The sequence below is a fragment of the Neofelis nebulosa genome, chromosome 1 (genome assembly GCF_028018385.1).
Source record: "Neofelis nebulosa isolate mNeoNeb1 chromosome 1, mNeoNeb1.pri, whole genome shotgun sequence".
In the NCBI taxonomy this organism is placed as follows: Eukaryota; Metazoa; Chordata; class Mammalia; order Carnivora; family Felidae; genus Neofelis; species Neofelis nebulosa.
In genome coordinates, this window is record NC_080782.1 from 122,052,605 (window position 1) to 122,074,949 (window position 22,345).

Below are 22,345 nucleotides of genomic sequence, written 5' to 3' on the forward strand. Positions count from 1 at the left end.
GTTGACTGAAGTTAGCTCCTCAGACTTGGCCACTCAAGGAAATGTTTTTAGGTCTCCTCCAACAAGAGATGGCCCGGTAAGTGGAACATGGTCGAGACCTAAACATAAACTGGTAAACTGGTATCTGTGCCTCTGGGCCCCTTTGTAATTCATCTACCACCCACAAGACCTTGGCCCAAGATTCCCATTTTTGCCTCAGATGCTAATTTTGGTCCCACTGGTCAGGGCTAACCTGGGTGTGGTGGTTGTGTGGGTGGGGACCACCAGGAAGTAGAGGAAGTGGGACTGGGTGAATCAGGCAGGGGCCCTGCTGCAACAGCATGGCCTGACTCACCCAGGACCATGGGAATGGGACCTTGGGAATGGCTGGTGGCGCCATCTCTAAGCAGCACCAGGGCCTTAAGGGGCATCATTAGTGGTTGCGAATGCTTGCCCAGCACTTCTCACAAGGTGGCCTCAAGGCCTGCCCACATGCCATCTGGGTAATTATGTCCTATTTACCTTCCTGTAGATCCAGATGAACTAGCACTTGACTTCCTGACTTAACCTCTCTGAGTGCTGCCCTAAATACAGTGAGTTGAGCCTTAAAAATGGTGACTCTTGGAGTGCCTGGGTAGCTCAGCCAGTTAAGCATCTGACTCTCGATTTCAGCCCAGGTCATGATCTCACAATTTGTGAAATCGAGTCCCACGTTGGGCTCTATGCTGACAGTGTGGAGCCTGCTTGGGATTCTCTCTCTCCCTCTTTCTGCCCCTCCCCGACTCGAACTCTCTAAATAAATAAATAAATAAGTAAATAAAATGGTGATTCTTTCCAAGCCTATTCATCCCTCTTTCCTTACTACTCCATGCTAAAGGATTCAACAGGACTTGGGCGGGGGAGGGGGTCTCAGACCACCTTCTCATTTCGTTTATCAGCCACAACACTCTTCTCCCAAAGAAATCCAGCCTCTATTGCCAGTGTGGACACTGTGTGTAGTTTCTCTATCCGCTGTGAGTAACCCTACTATTCTGATCTGAAGAAACAACTCTCCTTCACTTTTCAGATGATGTGATCCAGGTAGTCCTGACTCCACCCTCAGTCCGAGGGGAGGCATATATGAACCAGCTTCACTTGTCAGAACATCGCAATCTCTTGGCCATAATGGCTGGTTCAACAGTGGATATGTGACCCCAAAAGAGTCAACAAGACCCAGTTCTGAAAGTTTTGTGGCACTCTTAGAAGAGACAATCATTCTCTGCTGAGGTTACTAAGAGCATAGCATAGAGACCAAAAGTTGCTGGCAGCTGTTTTTCTTTTTTAAGTTTTTAAATCCTATGTGCCAAGGACTTATTAAGCACGTGTGTATATGTGTGTGTGTGAGTGTGTGTACACACACACACAATTATTATCTCATTTAATTCCCACATGAGTCCCAGGAGTTGCCAGTTCTGTTTATTATATGAGATGGCATAGTTTGGAGGTCAACAGTATTGCATTTGAATTCTGGCAAGTTATTTAAACTTCCTATACCTCAGTTTCCTCATCTGTATCATGGGACCAAAATAGTACCTACCTCATAGGTTGTTGCAAAGACTAGTCAATTTATCTATGTGCAGTCTTTAGAACACCAGGCACATGCAAGTGCTCAGTATAATTTAGCTATGACTATCACCATCACCATCATCATCTCCAAGGTAAAGACATGGACAACGAGGCACAGAGATGTTAAGAAACAAGTCTTGGGGCGCCTGCGTGGCTCAGTCAGTTAAGCATCTGCTCTGTCTCTCTCTGTCTCAAAAGTAAATAAACATTAAAAAAAAAAAAAAAAAGAAACAAGTCTAAGGTTGAACAAACTATTAAGCTACAGATTGGGGATTCAAATTAAGCGTGCTTCTGGCTCCAGAGACTATATTTTTAGCTGTGAAACAATACTTCCTGGGCCCTGGCACCCTCGGGGAGAGGCTGGGGGAAAGCAGAGAGCTAATACACACAAAGCAGAGGTGAGAGATGAAGAGGGTAAAACAGAGTCCTAAGGACGTTGTCAGAGCCCTTCAATCAGCTGCCTTAGTCCATTTGGGCTGCTGTAACAAAAATACCACAGACTTAGTAGCATGTAACTAACAGACATTTACTTCTCACAGCTCTGAAGGCTGGAGAATCCAAGAGCAAGGTGCTGGTAAATTCCGTGTCTGGTAAGCACTTCCTGGTCTGCCGGCTATCTTCTCGCTGTGTCCTCCCAGGGCAGAAGGGACCAGGGAGTCCCCTGGGGCCTCCTTGGTAACAGTACTAATCCCACTCAGGAGGGCTTCACCCTCATGACGTAATCATGTCCCAAAGGCCCCACCTCCAAACACCATCACATTAAGAGTTAGGGTTGTTGTACTGTGTGAACTATACAGGGATACTTTCATTTCATCAATCAAGCCAGGGTCAAATCTACCTTTGTAGTTTTCAATAATTGTATTCAACAAAATTCCTTCTATCGCGATCCAGTTTGAGTTGGGCTATCTGTCCCTTCCGGCTGAAATCCCTTGCAGACTTGACCAACGGCAATTCAAAGTTCATGCTCAAGACTATCCTTGTATACTGGGCCTGAACGGCCCAAGGACAATAGGAAACATTCCCGTGAAAGAATCTTCTCTAGGCTTACAAAACAAAGCTGTTCATTTTTTCCGTCATTCATGCATTTCATTCAAGCATCTTCCATGGGCCAGGTACTATGTTAGTTGCCAAAACATTCTGGGTCTATTGGGCACAAGGCATTTGAAAGTATCAAAGCATCAGTGGTGCTCCTACAAGCGTATCCATTAGGTCCGGCTCCAGCCTCAAGTGGAATCTTGGTTCTATCTGTCAGAAGGGAAGCTCTGGGATCTTATGATCTATGCCAGATCTTTTCTGAGCTCTGCACATCCACTGCTACAACCAGACTCTAGCTCGTCTTTAAATGGAAAAGGTAACGGGGGATTTCTGCAGAGACTAAATTATTCATCTCCATCGAACCACATAAGCAGCATTCAAGCTCCATCTCTGGACACAGCCTTCCCAGGTCAAAATATTCGATCGAGATCCCAACAGGAAATGCAGATGCTAACATAGGACTTAGAAGGCCAGGGTAAAACCATCCACTAGCAAGGTGAGTTTTCTCCTTCTTTGCATCAGATGTACACACACACACACACACACACACACAGCCCTTGAGGGCTGAGATTACTTTTGATTTTTACATCACAAGCGTCACAGAAAATATACAATGAAAAACCCAACGATCCCTTGGAGAGTTCATTGCTCTCCCCCATCGTCTTTGATTCCCCTGCCTCCTCTCCACATCCTTTGAACTTCTAAAAAGACACTTTGAAGGCATGTCATAAAGCAGTTTTTCATTCATGCTCTTCTCTTTGATGATCTTGCTGTTTGTCTGAACTGCAGCGTCCACAGGATGTCAGGCGGGCGAGCCGAAAGCCAACAGTGATGAGGAAGGGGCTGAGTGAGGACAAGCCCAAGCTGCATTCGTCAATAACGAGAAAGGGGAATGAAGGAAAGAGCGAGACCAGAAGGGCCCAAGCAGAATTTCTGGTCTCTCCTGTATGCCTTACCCTTCAAAGTGGCCACCTGTGAGAGAGGTCAAGGGTACTGGAGCCCAGCGACAGTTCACAGCCTGCAAAATGTTTTATTCAGAGGCTTCCCTCCAGCTCTGGCCTCAGACACAAGAGCTCTCTGCTCACCCCCAGACTGCAGTAACCCAGCTTTTCCTTGATGGAAAGTATCATTGGTTTTGATTTTTCCCAACTTTTCCTATTTTCCCTAGTGAATGATTCATTCATTTCAATGCCAACATGATACCATGAGGCAGGGAAAGGAATGGGAGAGAGAGAGAGACAGATAGACAGACAGGTGGGTCCACAGACATGCCTTTCTTCCCCTTGCCCATAAAATAGATGGTTGAGAACTAAGACTCTTTCTGTATGACTCTCAAGAACCCTAAGATATTCAGGAAATAGCCATGACCCTCTGGCATGGGGACAGGTAACTATGGTGAAGGCAGACAAGAGCTTTCCGTGAGCCGAGTGTCCTCAAATCCAAAGGGAAAATAAACCACTCCCTTCAGTGATGCAGTGAGTCTGAGTTATGCTAATGCCGTGGTTGTGAAGGTCAGGGTGGGGAGAAAACTCTTCATCCAGTTATAAATATTAACTACACTGGAACCTATCACTCTGGAGGAATCTGCTACCAGCGGGGAGAGCAAAGAACACACTCATTCATTCACAAATGTTAGTGACCACCCGCTAAACCCAGGGAGTTACACGAATGAACAAAACAGACAGGTTCTCTGCCCTTGTGGAGCTAAGAGTTTAGTAAGAGGTCAGACACTGAACGGTTCCACTCATTTATGTATAAGTATAGACTGGGACACATACCTTAAAGGAAGAGTACAGGGTGTTAGAGAGCGTTGAGCAAAGGGACACCATGTGGCCGTGGGGGCAGGGCTACATGGAGATCTGGGAAAGCCCATCAAAAGGGGTGACACTGAAGCTGAGACTCGAGTAGGAGAAGGAATTCAGCAAAGAGTAGGGAACACCACGTTATGCAGATGGAACAGCATTTTGTGCAAAAGCATATGAGAAGCTCTAGCTGAAGGGGAGACATACAGCAGAGGTCGACAGCAGAAGCAGGGGGCCGGGTAGGAGTGAAGATTCAGCAAATGTGTAACACACCTCACAGCGTGCCAGGTGCTATTCTGAGTCCTGGGAACACAGCACCGAACAACATTCACAAAGTCCCTGTCCTCCTTGAGTTTCCCTCCCGGAGGTTACCTCTTCGGAAACCGGAGCTCCCGCTAATTCAGGCGACATGGCCATGAGGAAGGAAAGGACACTGCTACTTCCTACACTCCAGGGCTTTCTCCCCTGAAGGGCTCACGGTGCGTGTCTCCAAACTGAAAATGAGCAGCCACTCTGGTTCCTCGCCTGCTTGGATGTATAGCAGACCGAGATCACCAGGAATGCAGCAGGTGACAGGGCAGCCAAAGCAGACATGGACATCCTCCACCCTCAGTGCTGGCAATTCTGGCCCACCACAGCCAGGGGTCTGGAATGATCTCTAGCTCCTCCATCGACCACTTCGAAGTTCTGTGGCACACAGCATCGTGAGTGACAGCATGGAAGCTCTGAGTCAAGCCGTCCTGGCTTCTTGTCTCGACTCTGCCTCATGCCAGCGGGGCCCAGAACTTAACCTCCGTGATGCTGATTCTTAGTCTATAAAAGAGGGTTAATAGGACCTTGACTACGGGGCAGTTGTTAGGACTCAAAGAGCGAGGACATGTGAAGTGTTGAGCACTCAGTACGGCACACGGCAATGCTCACTCAGCATCCGCTACTACGGTTATTATGATTGTGATATTATCCTACCTCCGTGACCCAAGGCGCCGGGCTTAATGTAATTTTCACATATCAGAGAATTTTAACTCGGGCAATTAAATGCAATACACAGCCCTGTCCCCTCTATTCACTCATTGCCAGGGAAACCGAGGCAGAGTTCAGCCGCTAGCCCAGCATAACCCCAGGACTTCAAAGTCAGGAATGTTCATTTCTGAGAAGAGTGAAGCAACCACAGGAAGCATGCCGCACAAGGAACAACTGGCTGAATTAGTCCCAGGGGAATGACTCGGAAATATCTTCCATTCAGAAAGGCTTTGTGAATTTTCCATTGCAAATATTTAATATCGAACTGGGTTCTCTCTTCCGCCTTTGTCAGTGGAGGGCTCAAAATGACTTTAATATTAGCTCAAGCCCTGGTAAAATTAGCAAGATAAATCTACAGCGTTTCCTTGCCCTTCTCCCTCTCTCTACCTGCCCACAACAGATCTCAAACCAAACCTGAGTGATGTAAAGTCTCCCACGGTTCAGCACCACAACAGCGAAGCCGATGCTTTTCAAAACAGATGGCATGGTTTGCACATTGGCCCTGCTACTTGTATGATTTTAGACTAATAACTTGTGTTCTGCAAACCTCAGTTTGTTTCTTCCTCCATAAAACGGGGGGACTAAGAGCACTTACTGAGCTACCGGCACACAGGAAAAGCTCCACAGATGAATGCCGGTTGCTATTATTTCTACTGCTGTTCTGAACCCACCGTGATCGAGGTCATCTGGAGACAAGCCGGGGACAGCCGGGCCAGTGGGCTCTGGGAGGCCACCAGCTGACCAAGGAGAAACACATCCTCGGCTTAGAGTGGGGTGAGAAGGCTTTGTGTTCTCCTTGGAGATGAATAGGCCACACACATGGAAAGTTCCGTGTGAAATTAAGAGAATCCATTCATGACAGAGTCAAACTCCACTGATACAGAGAGAGCTGCCCTCCTGTGTCTGATCGTTTCCAACCTCCAAATCAGACTTGTCACCAGATTAAAATCCTCAACTTTTAAAGTATATCCAAGGTCCTCTGCAGGCTTTTCTTTTCCGCTCTCCCCAAAGAGAACCATACAAAGTCTCTGACCTCGTGGAACTTCCAGTCCAGGAAGGAAGAAAACAAACCACACATAATGTCATGAGTCAGGGAAAATCCTATGATGGAAATAAACTGGGGGGGGGGGGGGGGACAGATGGAGAAGGAATGAGGACGGAGAAGCATCTCTGATGGCATGGTCGAGGAAGCTGCCCCCAGGAAGTGAAAGATGGTCCAAGGCTGCACCAGTCACAACAAACAGGCTATCTTGCTAATACCTTAGTTCAAGGTCAAAAACGGGCCCTAAGAATAAGAGCTAGAGCCAGGAGAGAGAACTAGTGGACCATGGGTCTTTCCATGTAACGCTCCCTTGCCACCAGCAACCCAAGTAACAGTGCAGGAGCATCTAATTCTCCCCACACATGGCCCTAAAAGCATTACCAGAAACAGGTCTCTCTAATTTGTGCCAGAACAACCACTAGACTAATAACAATCATAAAAGGAGTAATCATTTACTGAGCAGTGCTCTATGCAAGGCGTGGGGCAGTGCACTTCCTGCACGTTCCCTCATTTCATCCTCCCGACAATGGGGATGAAGGGGGATGAGGGTATTACTATCACCACCCACATTTTACTAAAGGGGAAACCCAAGCTCAGGGAGGTTACATGGCCAAGGGGAACACAGCTAACACAAGGTAGGACGGGGATGCTGCCAGATAGGTACTATTATCTGCCCCACTTTACAGTTGAAGAGATTAAGACACAAAGAGATAAAATGACAACATGGCACAGCCCATAGAGGTAGAGACAGAAGTGACACAAGGCAGACCATGCCAGACCCCATGCAATTAAAGACTCTAAAGTGAGTGCATGAAACAGCGAGTCATTCCATTTCTCTGCAGAAGTTCAAGTAGGAAGAGTCTACAGTCATTCAGTGAACAGGAGACACAGAAGAGCCAGGTGTGGTGCCGCCTTCCCAGGCCTTCAGTCCAATAAGCAAGCTAGAGATGGACACATCTATACACAAATAATTCATTACCACTGGGGCAAAAGCCAAGAAGTCTAGGGTGCAATGGGCAAATAAGGGGGGAGACTAGAGAAATGTCATGTGAGGCACAAACATTTAAGGGTTGGCTGAGTGAAGAGAAGGGAGACCAACATGCCAAGTGTCAGGATCCTGGAAAGAACATGGCAGACGTGAGCAACTGGAAGAGAGCAAAGGGGCCGGGGCCAGTGGGTGAGAGGAGGGAAGCAGGGGTATCAGCAGAAGAGCCTGGACAGGCTGGCAAGAGAGAAGATGAAGAAAGTGATGGGCCAGGCATGGGAACCTCTATCAACTGGTCGGGGGGCTAAACACTGCCCCCAGCAGAGATACACCACAGGAAGGTGGGCTGGAGACATGTGTCCAGTGATTCGGGAGGAAGGAGGACTAGTGGTATAGTAACAGTTACCATCATCCCGCTAAAAGGTAATAAGTACCTCAAGGCAATGATGGCAAGAGAGGTAAAGAGGAGGGAAGGAATACAAGAGAGACAGGAGACAGATGTGGGGTAGGACCCAGACAATGGCTACAGGTCAAGGAAGAAAGCTGAGCCCAAACTGGTGAGATGGAACATGGGGCTGTTGAACAACCATCAGAAGACCTGAGTGCCATGACCAGTTCTGTTTGATCATGTTGAAGGTGAGGCCTGATGGAGTGACAGCAACTGAGCACTACAAAGGCCACCTTGATGGGCTCTAAGAAACAAATGCCATCTTCCCATTTCATGCTTTGGAAAGGTGAGACTCCGTGAGGTGGGCTGACTGGGCCATTCACACTCTCTCGCATGGGACCCCATGGGCCAAAGCCCATCTCCCTCCAACACCCCATGCAGCTTCCTGGAAGCTCTTTTTGGGGTTAAATCCTTCTCTCATCTACACCCATTTGCTGGTGTTCTGCCATCTGAAGAAATGGCACCTTTCTGATGACTCACCCTGCACTGGCCCAGGGACTGCTAACTCTTGGGCAAAATGTCACTCCCAGATAAGTTTTGTGAGACCCACAAAGAATATTTCACATCATGGGTTTGCGGTCAACATTTAAAAATTAGAAAATCCACAGGGCACCTCGGTGGCTCAGGCGGTTAAGCATCTGACTTCAGCTCAGGTCATGATCTCACAGTTCGTGGGTTTGAGCCCTGTGTCAGACTCAGCTCAGAGCCTGGAGTCTGCTTTGGATTCTGTGTCTCCTTCTCTCTTTGCCCCTCCCCTGCTCATGCTCTGTCTCTCTTTCAAAAATAAGTAAACATTCAAAAAATATATTTAAAAAATTAGAAAATCTTACATTAATCCAGATATCGAGTTGCTCTTGAAAACCCAAATTATCTTGGTGACACAGGGTCCCCAATCTCCACTGAAAAGCAGTCGTCCTCTTGAATAACCACAAGAGCAGCCACAATCTTGCTAGCTCGCCATAGTCCCCATCCCAAACATCTAACAACCAAAATAGAAACTAAGATGTGTGACCACCTAAGGAGTCTGTTCCTTCAAAACTGGCAGTCAATTGTAATCTTAGGACAAAAGGGAGTGGTGAGGACTAGAGAGCTAACAAGGAAGTACACTCTACAACTACAGGAGAGCTCCACCTCCCTAGTCCTTGTAGGCAGTTCAGTCTGACCTAGACTGGGCACTGTTGTATTTTATTTTCATTAGATGGTCAAGGAGAAGGGCTAGTTGGGCACTCATGCTTGAAGCCCAGTTTGGGAGTACTCAAGAATGATCTCTTTTTCCAGATTATAAAGACCACATCTCTACCCAATTCCTGGGTTATTCACCTGCTGCCACACAGATTCTAAGTATTAATTCAAAATGTTGTTCGGCAGGACATCCCAGGGAAGTGGGGACACAGAAGTGTATTTGCCCAGCACCATTTGGGAATAAATACAATCCAACTGAAATAAGGGCTCGTGCTGAGGCTGGCTCAGCTCTTCAATGAAATGGGACATTCTTTCAGAGCAGTATCCTAACAAAGGAGCAGAGGAGAGAAAACATCTGATTACAGAGCTTCCTCTCCCTGGCTGAGACTTGGCATAGAGCAGAAAAATGAAGCACGCCCCTTGCTCCTCTCTAGCAAATCCTACTATAGAGACTAGTAGCCAAGAGGTAAAAAGGTGATGGAATAGAGACATCAGTGAAACGAAGTGCCTTGTGGCCCACTCTGAAGGTAAATGGGGAGCCACCGGTTCAGGTGTCCTGGGTTCTTGCTGTTTAGAAGGTCAGGAAATGCCTAGTATCTGCAAACATCCTCTCCTGCCCAGCCCTCTCTCATTTCCATCTTACTGGATCCTTTCACATCTGCAAAGGATGTGTCAACAGACCGGCTCAGCTTGTGCCTGCAGGAGAAGAGCCCCATCCTGTAGCCTTCAGGAGCTGCCCACCATGTACACACCCACCGTGCACATACTTCCCAAGCCTCCATCTAGTACCAGGAACTAGCAGTTCTCTGGGAACCCAACCACTAAACGCTTAAACACAGGTTACCGTGGGGTTAGGTGATGAGCAACCAAAGACACGTTCCTGCCACTGTCAAGAGTTTACAGCCAAGTAGGGAAGATAAATACTAATGAAATAATCACATACATATATGCATGCGTTATTCAAAACAGAACTATGGGGGCGCCCGGCTGGCTCAGTTGGTAGCACATAAAACTCTTGTTCTCGGGGTCATGAGCTCGAGCCCCACAATGGGTGCAGGGAGTACTTTGAAAATAAAACTAAATAAATAAAACAGAACTATGTACTCTGAAGGAAATAGTTCCGTGCATGCATGTAATAAATTTATCAGATAGAGTCAGGGTGGCTGGAAAAGGAAGGCTTCTAGGGTAGTAGTTGGCTGTTGAGGGGGTGGGGGCAGGAAACGTATTCTGGCAGTGGGAACAGCAGGTGCCAAGACTCTAACGAGGTGGGGAGCATGGAATGTTCGAAGACCCAAGACTGGAGACTGGACTCCTACAGTTAAGTGTGGTTGCAGGGGGCGGGGTGGGGTGGGGTGGGGGGTCTGCCTCTGATAGGCCAGGGGGCAGGCTCTGCAGCTGATAGATCCCTCCCTGCCCTGCCTGCAGCGAGCTGACTCACAGCTGTTCTAGCCAGCCCCAGATTCCAGTCATGCTCTTCAGTGACCTCCCCCCAGCTCCCAGCACCGTTCTCAGCCCAGAGAAAAGACAGGCAGAATGAGAGCAGAAGATCAAAACTGAGGACAAACTTTGTGGAGGACACATGAGAAGAGAAATTGACGCGTGTCTGTGAATTAATACACAGCAACCAGCATAAAGCTGGAGCTGACAGTAAAGGTAACTTTAACTTCAGTGCTGTTAAACCCTGAGATGATAATCCGCAAATGGGGATCCTTCTCTCTCCATGTCTGGTTCTGAAGCTTTGGGCTGGTGGCCGGGTCCTGTGGCTCCCTGGCATGTGGCACACTGACAGAGGGCCCCTGGCTGCACTGGGCCTGCCCAAGAACGGGTGGGTGCCTTTGCTGGGCCTGACGTTGGGCTTCTTCTGAATGTTTGCTTTGGTTCCAGGGTGGTCAACTGAGCAAACGTGGGTGGGCTCTGGGAAGGGGCATGGGGGGAGCAGGTGGAAGGCAGGAGCTCCACAGACAAGGGTGGCAGGTTTCCCCAGAGATGCCAGCCCACGACCAAATTACAAGCTGCCTGGGAGGCGAGGGGACCACTACGTTGTTTCTAGAGCCTAAGAGCATTGGCTCTAATCACTGACAAACCAACGACAAACAAGGAAACAAGACATGGCCCCACCAATCTCTCCAAAAGGCCAAGTCCATGCCTCAGAAATCACTCGGGTATAATTTCAATTACAAAAATAAAACATTTCAACCATCCCTTGTGATACCTCTAAGTTCTTACAAACAATACCCTGTGTGTATAATACCCTCATTAACTCGTGGAAGTGATTTCCTTCCAGCCTGGCACCACCCTCGGTGGTGGTTCAGACAGAAGCTGGTGGACTTTTTTTTTTTTTTTTTTAATTTTTTTTTTAACGCTTATTTATTTTTGAGACAGAGAGAGACAGAGCACGAACGGGGGAGGGTCAGAGAGAGGGAGACACAGAATCCGAAACAGGCTCCAGGCTCTGAGCTGTCAGCACAGAGCCCGACGCGGGGCTCGAACTCACATACCGCGAGATCATGACTTGAGCCGAAGTCGGCCGCTCAACCAACTGAGCCACCCAGGCGCCCCGGTGGACTTTTTAAAGAACACCTCGAGACGCCTGGGTGGCTCAGTCAGTTAAGAGTCCGACTTCAGCTTAGGTCATGATCTTGAAGGTTGGTGGGTTGGAGCCCCACATCAGGCTCTGCACTGACAGTGTGGAGCCTGCTTGGGATCCTCTCTCCCTCCCTCTCTCTCTGCTCCTCCCCAACTTGCACTCCCTCTCTCTCAAAAATAAATAAATAAACTTAATAAAATAAAGAACATCTCATTTCAGGACTCTCCCGCTATCAACTCTCCAGGGACTTCCCATCGCATCTAAAAAAAGCCCCACCAGCCCCTGCCCACAGCAGCAACTCACCTCATGCCTCCTTCCCTGCTTCCCCCAGGCAAAATGCCCTTCTCCCAGTTCCTCGGCCAAGCCCAACACTTCCCAACTTCCAGGCCTTTGCACATGCTGTTCCCTCTGCCAGGCAGGCTGTCACCAACACTCCACACAGGCCTCCTCATGGGCACTTCCTCATCCTTCAGCTCTCATCTTAAACATCACCACCTCAAAGAGAGGCCCTCTTCAGTCACCCATCAAAAGGAACACTCTCCCTTCTGTTATCTCAGGCCTATTTTATTTCTCCGTTTTGTTAGAGCAGACTCTGTCCAACCAGGAACTCTTCTTAGTGCCCCACAGCATGTGTCACTTTTGTGTAGCCTGCTTATTTATCGTCAGGCTCTCTCACTAGACTACGGGCTCCAGAAGGAAGATGGCCACACCCGCCTTGCTCAAGGTATCTTCCTATCACCAGCACGGTGCCTGGAACACAGGAGGTGTGCATTCACCGGTAACACTTCAGTGAATAAGCTGTCTCATCCGTAAAGCGACTGGCCTGGACTCCTCAAACGTGTCAGCTCATGCCGAAGGAGAAAGGCCAGAAAACCATTCTTGATCAAAGGACACCAAAGACCCATGACAGCTTAATGCAAAATGTGCCCTTGATTGGACTTGATCCGAATTACAAACCGTTAGAACCATTTTAATCTGGACTGTGAGAAAAGAGTATTGTACCAATGTTACATTTCCTGAATTTGAGAAATCCACCACTGTTAGGGGAGGAGAACTTGAGAACAGACATGTCACGGTATCTGCGGCGCCTGGGTGGCTCGGTCGGTTAAGCGTCTGACTTCAGCTCAGGTCATGATCTCTCGGTTCGTTGGATGGAGGCCCACACATCAGGCTCCGTGCTGACAGTGTGAGGACTGCTTGGGATCCTCTTTCTCTCCCTCTCTCCCTGCCCCTCCCTGACTCATACACTCTTTCTCTCTCAATATAAATAAATAAACATAAACATAAAATAAAATAAAATAAAATAAAATAAAATAAAATAAAATAAAATAAAATAAAATTCTTAAGCTTAAATTTCCACTTTCTTTTCAACCTAGACCTTTGGAGCCTGTGCAACTGTGTGTAGTCCAACTCCTATTCATCCTTCAAGTCCCAGCCTAGATTCCTCTTCCTCCAGGAAGCCTTCCCTGACTTTTCCAGGACAGTTCAGGAGCATATCATCTGGGCTCCCACAACGCCTCTCTGTGCTCTAGAAAAAAATGTTAAACCTCATCATGATAATTTTTAGTGTTGCCTGCTTATTCAACTTCATCACTGGATCATATCCTTCATAAGGGCAGGGGGTGGGAGGTCAGTGTCGAGTGTGTGCCCTGCCCACACAGGAACACACGATAACCCATCGAGCTGAACCCTGGTCCAACAGCTGTTGCCCAATCCCGCTGCTGACAAGGTCTTAGAGGACTTGGGGAGGGCAGGCTGTGGCGGGCTCCCCCAAAACAGCTCTGGTGAAGCTTTCCTTCTGCCTGTTGTTACAGGTGTCCTGTATCACATCCCCTTTGGGACAGGAAGTGTCCTATGTCACTGTTTTCTCCTCTTGTTCTGATATCAAAGGCTGGACCAGGGAGTTCCTGAGCGACGATCAGGGGGCTTGGGTCCAGTTACCCAGCACCTGCTAGAAGAGCGACTTGGCCGCGTTGCCAAGTGGGGAACAACACATGCTTTATTAAATCATAAGCACACAATACACACTGCTCACTCTGTCCAGTCATTTCAGCTCCAGGATCAGCTTTAGAGTCTCACCAGGGTGGGACACACAGAGCAGGCCTCACGGGCAGAAGATTTGCAGGATGCAAATTATTTCAATTTCATGGATCTGACTGAGCAGTGGTTTTTTGCTCGTTCTATTCCTTCCCAAAAAAGACTCCAAACAGAAACCGTCCCCTACTGGTCATACACAGAGTACGGGCAGATGCCCACATACCTTTTTCTCATCCCCCCTCCTCCCTCCTGGGACCCAGGTTCTCACAAGCCCAGCAGTTGAAATGGTGACACTCTTCCCCCCGAAGGTCCTACCAGGGTTGAAAAGACTCAGGTTTTGCACATCACTGTCTTTTTATAAACACACACATAAGCACACATCAGCAACCCAGAAGTTACCCCCCAAATCCACGTGGTTTCTATTTAAGGAAATGTTTGCCCACATGGGGATGTCCTGGTCCCTGAAGAAAACTCAGCACTCAGGACACATCGGGTGTGGGGGCAGGCAGAGGCAATGCCAAGATCACTGAATAATACCTTTGTCCTCAGCGTCCCACCATCCCTGAAAGCCCACCTCTCCTGGGATGTGTCCCCCATGGAGCCTTTTCCACCAAAGCCTTTGCATACCACCTTCTAATTTCTCTCTCGCCCACCCCCTCCTCTCTAGACCAACCACTACACAGCCCTACTTTTGCTCTCAATACCTCTCACCCACACAAGAGCAACAGCCGCCTGAGTCTACCTTGCTGTGGCACGTCACTATCCCACCCAACCCAAATCAACCACAGAACGCCCTTCCAGAGGTCGTTCAGTGGCCTGATGGCCCATGGACTCCACGCCACACTCCCCAGGAAGGCACATCAGCCCTGTCTCATTCTGCAGCGTCAGCCCCCCCACCCCGTGGTACATTCCACCCTTGTCTGGTCAAACTGCTCGTGGTTCCCACTCACTTTCCACACTGTTTCCCCCTCCAGGCCTTTGCTAACTCTTCCTACCTCCTGGAAAGTCCTGCCTATCCTTGGCTAATTCTTACTATCTTCTTGAGTCATACTATCTTCTTGAGTCCTACTATCTTCTTGAGTCATACAATATCCTTGGCTAATTCTTACTATCATCTTGAGATCCTGTATGACTAGGATCCTTCCATCCTAGAGGAAGAGGATCCATCACTTCCTCTAGGATGTTCTCTCTGAAGCCCCACTTTGGGGCAAGGACCCTTCCTCTGGTTGAACTATTTTATTTTATTTTATTTTATTTTATTTTTTTAACGTTTATTTATTTTTGAGACAGAGAGAGACAGAGCATGAACGGGGGAGGGTCAGAGAGAGAGGGAGACACAGAATCGGAAGCAGGCTCCAGGCTCTGAGCAGTCAGCATGGAGCCCGACGCGGGGCTCGAACTCACATACCGCGAGATCGTGACCTGAGCCGAAGTCGGACGCTTAAGCGACTGAGCCACCCAGGCGCCCCGGGTTGAACTATTTTAAAGTGGAGTTGTGTCTACCGAAGCCCTACTCCGCAGCTAGATGGTTCCTTCCCCAGGGGAATGAGTGGGCTGATCCTGCATAGCTCCCCCACACCTAGCATAGTGCCTGCACACTGGAGATGACAGAGTGCGAGCAGGGGAGGGGCAGAGAGAGAGAGGGAGACACAGAATCTGAAGCAGGTTCCAGGCTCTGAGCTGTCAGCACAGAGCCCGAGGTGGGGGTTGAACCCATAAACCTTGAGATCGTGACCTGAGCCGAAGTCGGACACTTAACCGATTGAGCCACCCGGCTGACCCCTGGAATAGTAATTAAAAAACATTTTTTTAATGTTTATTCATTTTTGAGAGATAGAGAGAGGGTGAGTGGGGGAGGGGCACAGAGAGAGAGATACACAGAACCTGAAGCAGGCTCCAGGCTCTGAGCTGTCAGCACAAAGCCAGACGCAGGGCTCAAACCCACGAACCGCAAAGTCATGACCTGAGCCGAAGTTGGAGGCTCAACTGAATGAGTCAGCCAGGCACCCCTAAAACGTCTTTGAAATAGCTAACGTTTACTGAGTTTTACTGTATCCCAGGTTTCTATGTATGTGTTTTAAAGACTATGGAGTTAGGTGCACATTTTGTATGCTTTTTTGAAAACGTTAAGACTTCAACACCCGAGCCTTGCTTACCCTTCTAAGTTCATTTTTCTACCTCCCTCTTCATTCCAGCCACCCTGGCTTCCTCTCAGTTTCTAGAAAGTGGCAAGCTCATTTCTGCCAAGGACGCTCTACTCGGCTGCTCCTTATCCTTCCCATCTGGGCTCACAGGTCACTGCCTCTGGTGGGCCAGGCCTGGCAACCCTCTCCAGGTCTCCCATTGCTTCTCCATACAGGCAACCCCACCATTCACTGCATGGCAGGATTCTCAGTGCTCAGACACATGACAGTCTGTCTCTCCAATGGCACCATAAACGTCACAAAGGCAGGAACTTTTCTGTTTTGTTCACCCAGCACTTGGCAATGAAGTGTTCAACAAATGCTTTATTAAATAAAGAAACAAATGGATGAATTAAGGAATAAACTAATTAGCCAAAGGAAGGAAGGGCTGAAGGATTGTGACCTTAGGCTTTTCAACTCTGGGAGAGATACATTCACTAAAATAGTGGTGTTTTGGTAGAACATTTGAAATTAAACTTCAGGATTATGAATCCATGTTTTTGGAAGAAGGGACATACGGAGAACTCTATCCAATTCATCTGTTCTGGTGGTTTGTGCAAACATGAACTTTGCCTTCTGCAGAGGCAGTCCTTGGAGAGAACCATGGGGCTGCCCGGGCCTCCAAAGATGACCTTGTCTGGCCTCTGGCAAGGCTGGACAGGCAAGCACCTCCAATGGTGCTTGAGATACTTGACCCACCGTCACAGGGCCGGAAGGGCCTAGAATCCCTAAAGCAACTCCCAAGAGAATGAGGTCACAGAATCACCGTTACCCTCAAATATAAGAGCCAAACCTCTGAGAGTACACCATCCAAACCTGAGGCTACAGTTCAAAAGGAGGGCAGTGGGCAGAAATCTGAATGCTGCTGTCCCCAGGAAAGAGCAGGCAGGGGGTGGTGGAAGGGGGGGGTGGCTCAAGACGCCAACATGGCTAACCTTTGCAAGACCTAACGGGCACACCTGAAGCTTTTCCACCAAGCCTTAGGAAAATGTTTATGAAGAGCAGCAGAGGGAAAGGGGGTGGGGTGGGGATTGTTATTAAAAAGACAACTAGAGCCACAGGAGAGGAAATGTCTCTGCTATTACTCCCAGCAGGTCACTATTGTGGAAGAGAAGTAATACCATTTTAAAAGTGCCAAACAGGAAGGAAGAGCCTTGGGGGGGGGGGGGGGCGGGGTAGGCAGGAGGTGGAGATAAATGAGATCAGAACAGGTCAAAAAAAAAAAATTAAAGAAACAAGCTCTTCCTTGGAGCAAAAATTGTTCCATAGGGAGACACCCCTCAGTCTCCCTCTGTTTTAGGGAATTATTTTTTCTGGTATACTTCGTTTGTATTTGTAATTTTTTTTTTTTTTTTTTTTGCAAGGAAGGGCAAGTCTTTTCTCCTTTTCTCCCCCTTTCTTTTTCCTCTTTTCTTTTTGGCTCCCTTACCAGGCCTCCTACACCTTCTGGGTTCCAAGAGCATCCTGAGGATATTTACTAACAGGAAGCCAGACAAGAAGGGAATTGACACAGTCATTAGGTGACATAAGCCTGCTGACAAGCTGCCAACTCAGCCTATTGAAGATATAACTGAAAAGCCAGCATTTCGTTCAAACTAGGTCACCTCCAAGTGCTGTGAATGTCAGCTGGGGATTCGCACAGACCGAAAACTAAAGAGGCCAAGAGGTTAGTGGTTTCCCCTGGGGACAAGTGGAGGTCAAGGGGACAAGGGGGAAGATGAAGACTAAGAAGGGAATTTGTGACAACAGATAATGTGGAAGAATGGGAGGGAGACATTCATGGGCAAATGGGTTTCCAAAAGCAAGCTATAGAGATTCTGCTGTGGAGGTCTGAGCAGGCCACCGATGCGGCATCTGGCGTTCTATTTTCATGCATTTCCTTCTATTTGCCTAGTAAGTATTCTATGCCTTAAACTCCAAAAACCTCCCCCGCCCAAATAAAGTGCCAGTCCCTTAAGGGGAAGGACTGTGTCTTCAGCTTCACGAAATACCATGCCATAATCAAAGTCAGCATTTAATGAACTACATGATTGTGGGGAAAAAAAAAAAACCGACATGGGTTTGACGCCCAGCTCCATGTCTCCTTTGCTGTGTCCACTTGAGTAACTCTTCAAGCTCCTGATGCTTTAGGCCCCTCATTCATAAAATGAGGTCAATGGTATCGCCCAACTCATATGTACGGTTCCTGTGAGCAAAGAGCGAAGTATTATATAAGAAGCACTGAGTGGTATCCCTGGCACAAAGTAAAGGTTCAGTAGCTTCGAGTTGTTGTTATTGTTGTTTCCAATCACCCTTATTATTGTAAACGATTCCCCCTCCACCCTGCCCACCCCAGTTTTGGGTTTCCCTGAGCACCTTCAAGTACATGTGGATTCTGCTTTTACCAAAACACCCAAAAAACATCCATCCAAGGCACTCAGGCTTCACCTGGCAGATTTAGGTTGAAAGCCGTCCCAGACAAACAGTGTTCAGTTGAAAATAGTCTCTCTTCTGAAGGGGTGATAGATGGGCAAGGTCAACTGGTTTTCAGCAAGGCATTTACAACATCTATTGTACCCTTGTGGCCAACAATGGAAGAATCCGGGCCAGATGATAAAACAAGTAACTGATAACTGGAACATCTACATGAGCATTTGTCAGACTGTGCTCTCTAGCATATTTGTTTACAGATTATTACTATTAGGAGTCACAGAGCAGGGCAGGGGAGGAGAATTTAATGGTCAAATACTGTTGGAAAACTAGTTCTAACAATTTCTTTCATCAGAATTTCTAATATAAGCATTGCAGATATGTAGCATATCCAGCTACATTTGATTATAATATGGGTCCATTTTTGAGGACCATCCTACAGACTAGGGTCCTTCAGAATGCACTTTGAGATATGTTCATCCACGTTCAAAGGTATGTAACACCAATCTGGGCAGAATTATCGGGGGGCAGGGGGGATGCTGTGGCTCTGGCCTTGACCCTGTCTAATTCAACATCATTACTTTGCTGGCACACTGATCAGATTTGAAGATGACCCTAAGCTGGACGCAGAGACAAAGGGGGAGATGGTACAATCAGGACTATGGTCTGACAAGGTAGTTAATAGTAATAAATATCAGGTCCTGCATACATGATCCAAAAACCAATACAAAGAATTCAGGATGGTGGAAGATGGGGCTCAGCATGGTACATGTGAAAAAGACTTGAGACCCCTGACTATGAGAAGATAGAACAAGAAACTGGGTGCTTGGTCAAAGTGGTCTGAGCCTCTGGATCAAGCCTCACCTGAAGGCAGTACCACCCCTAGGCCTGTGCCTTGTTACATATACCAACAATTCCCTTTAAATGTTAATTTTTCTTCTTTTTTTTTAGTATGCAACATGGCATTCCAAATTGATAGTACTGTCCAGCACACTATGGTTTCCAAAGAAGTGCACTTTTAGGAAGAACTATGAGAAGTCTCAAGTCAAATTAAAGAGAGATGTCACACACTCTTGGTTAGATGATTCCTGGAGTTTAACTTGTACATGGTTCGGGGGCAGGGGGGACACAATCTTAGAGGGACCAGATAAACTAGGAAAAATTGGCAAGACTAACAGCGTAACTGAAACCATGCTACACAAAGAATTCTATAAAACAAATTTAAAAAAGAGACAAGAAATACAGAGACTAAGGAGGGTCTAGCCTTCCAAATAGATTTGTGTGGGATACAACATTCTATGAAAAAGAATTCAGTGATCCTTAATGGTCTAGGGAGAATAGACAGATACCCTTGAAAAATTATTTAAAGCTATGGAAACTCTTCCCAGGAAAATGTACATGCAAACAAAATTCTATAGACATTTTCAGGGGGTTGGCGCCCCCCACCCCGACCCCATCAGTATTGTGGAGGCCCTTTCATGGACTTCTTCCCTAAGACCAAAACCAGGTTAAAAGCCTCCTCAGGATTATCTGTGTCATATCCCCACCCCCACTGCTGTCAAAGTAATGAACTAGGATCAACGCATGGCTCTATCGGGTCAGTAAAAGATACACATTCTCATCACATCTGCCATCTGGATACAGAAAGAGCTTGTCATCCTTAGAAGTGTTCAGGCAGAAATGGATGAGCATTTTCACTAAATTATTCTAGAGAGGTTTCAACCATGCCACAGGACTCAAGGACCCAAAGCCTTTCAGGACTTTGCTACTTAAAATGTGGTCTGAGAACCAGTAGCATCATTTGGAAACTGGTCAGAAATGCAGAATCTCGGAGCAAGTGGGTGGCTCACTCATGATCTCACAGTTCATGAGTTTGAGCCCCACATCGGGCTCTGTACTGTCAGCACAGAACCTGCTTCAGATCCTCCGTTCCCCTGTCTCTGCCCCTCCCGTGCTCTCTTGTACATGTGCGCATGCACATGTGCAAGCTCTCTTTCACACTCTCTTTCTCTCTTAATAATAAACAAACATTTAAGAAGAGAAAAAAAAAAAGAAATGCAGAATCACAGGTGACTCATATGTATGCTAGTGCTTAAGAAGCATTGTTCTACGATTTCTACGGTGTTCTAAGGGGTGAGAAATAACATATTCTGGTCCCTGGGCAGCAGTGTCCCACCCACGCCTTCAGAGAGCCGACCTTTCATAGTTTTAAGTAAGTTTGGGTTATGAGGGCATGGAGACAAGGGCCTTTCTCTAAATACTCATCCCACCTCCTATCCATTGCATGAGTTACCTATCTTCTCAAAGACTGAGGTGGAGAACTAAGGGAGAAGAATAGAAGAATCCCCACTCTGTCTCATCCAGGTCCAGAACTTACAGAAGGAAAAAGCAATTTAAAACATTTCTCTTCACGATCATCTCCTTTAATAATAAAAGACTTGACTTACTGTGCACTCACATGTGCCATACACATTAAGTGCTTTCCTATCCTCTATATTTTAGTCTCCACGATAACCCTATAGGTACTATCATCTTTTTTCTTCCCATTTTTTTTTTTTTTTGAGAGAGAGAGCGCATGCACATGAGCCTGGGAGAGGGGCAGAGGAAGACAGAATCTTAAGCAGGCTCCACGCTCAGCACAGAACCCTACAGGGGACTCAGTCTCACGACCCTGGGATCATGACCTGAGCGGAAACCAAGAGTCAGACACGCAACAGACTGAGCAACCCAGGCGCCCTTTTTTTCCTGTTTCTGAGCCTCAGAAAGGGTCGGCAACTTGCTCAAGGCCACACAGCTAGTAAATGGGGTAGCAAGGTCTTAACACTGAAGTTCAAGTCCTTACCCATTAAGCCACATGCCTCTCTACTTTAGAGAGGATCTCTTGCCTTCTACTCTTTTCACGAAGCCTTAAGGGTGGCCTGAAGGCTGTGAAGTTCCCACAGAGCATACCCAAGGTATGCAAAGATGCAGCCCGGCTGGGCACAGACGCAGGTGCGCTAAGGTCTCAGATCTCAGCCCTCCATTATGTTCCGTTCATTACACAGGAAGACTAAGAGGTCATGCTTTCAAACCCTGGCCCTTCCTCAATATCTGCTCCAGCATCAGAGCTCTCCCAGTCCTGTATCGACTTGCTGTATCTCCTGGCTGCCGGCCCATCTCCACCAGATCCCAGGCATTTGAGCAAAGTACATGGCTATCCAGTTCGGGCTGAACGGAACTAGCTCGCCATGCCTCCTCTATAATTTTGGGCATAGTCTGTGAGGACTGAGAAGGTGTCATTGACTCGGAATTACAGTTCTTTGTTACAGAATGAATTTCCGGACCCCGCTGAAGAGACAGCACTCCCCCTGGCGCTTACACAAGCAGCTTTGTTCCCCCTCGAAGCGCCCCTCTCACTGTGCGGCTGCAGGCACATTCCTTCTGGGCTCTGCTGCTGCTCAAAGAGGGACCTTACCAAAGAGAACTCACACCCTGCTACTCCACATCTGCAGCCTGCCTTTGGAAATGACTCACGCCTGCACGTTCTCTCTTCTACTTATTCTTACTAACTTCTTTTACTTCCTGTGGCTGTTGTACTTTTTGCGTGCTTTCTGTCTACTTTGACCAGCCAGGTCCCTTAGGACAGGAACCACATTTCGATTCTCTTCCTTGACACTGCACACATTCTAGCACACTGCCTGGCCTGTATCAGATGTTCAATGACCACACAACTGATGGACAACCAACCAATTGCATTTTAACGTATTACCATGCACATCTGTGGCTACATCCAAAGTGCATTCGCTTTTCCAGATCTGAACTTATTTGGAGGGAGGGACTGGGCGGGGGGCGGGGGGGGGGGACCTCTAAGTAAGCACGGTGAGATCCTGTGGCAGACGGCGCTGTGTAAAAAACCATGGCATTACGGTTTCAGCCTTATAAGAGGTAACAATAAAACTTGTTCCCATGAGGTGGGACTAAGCCACTAATCCCCCTGGTACAGCTGGAAATACAAAAGCTTCTTAAAGTTCAAGGACCCCAACCCACCTGGT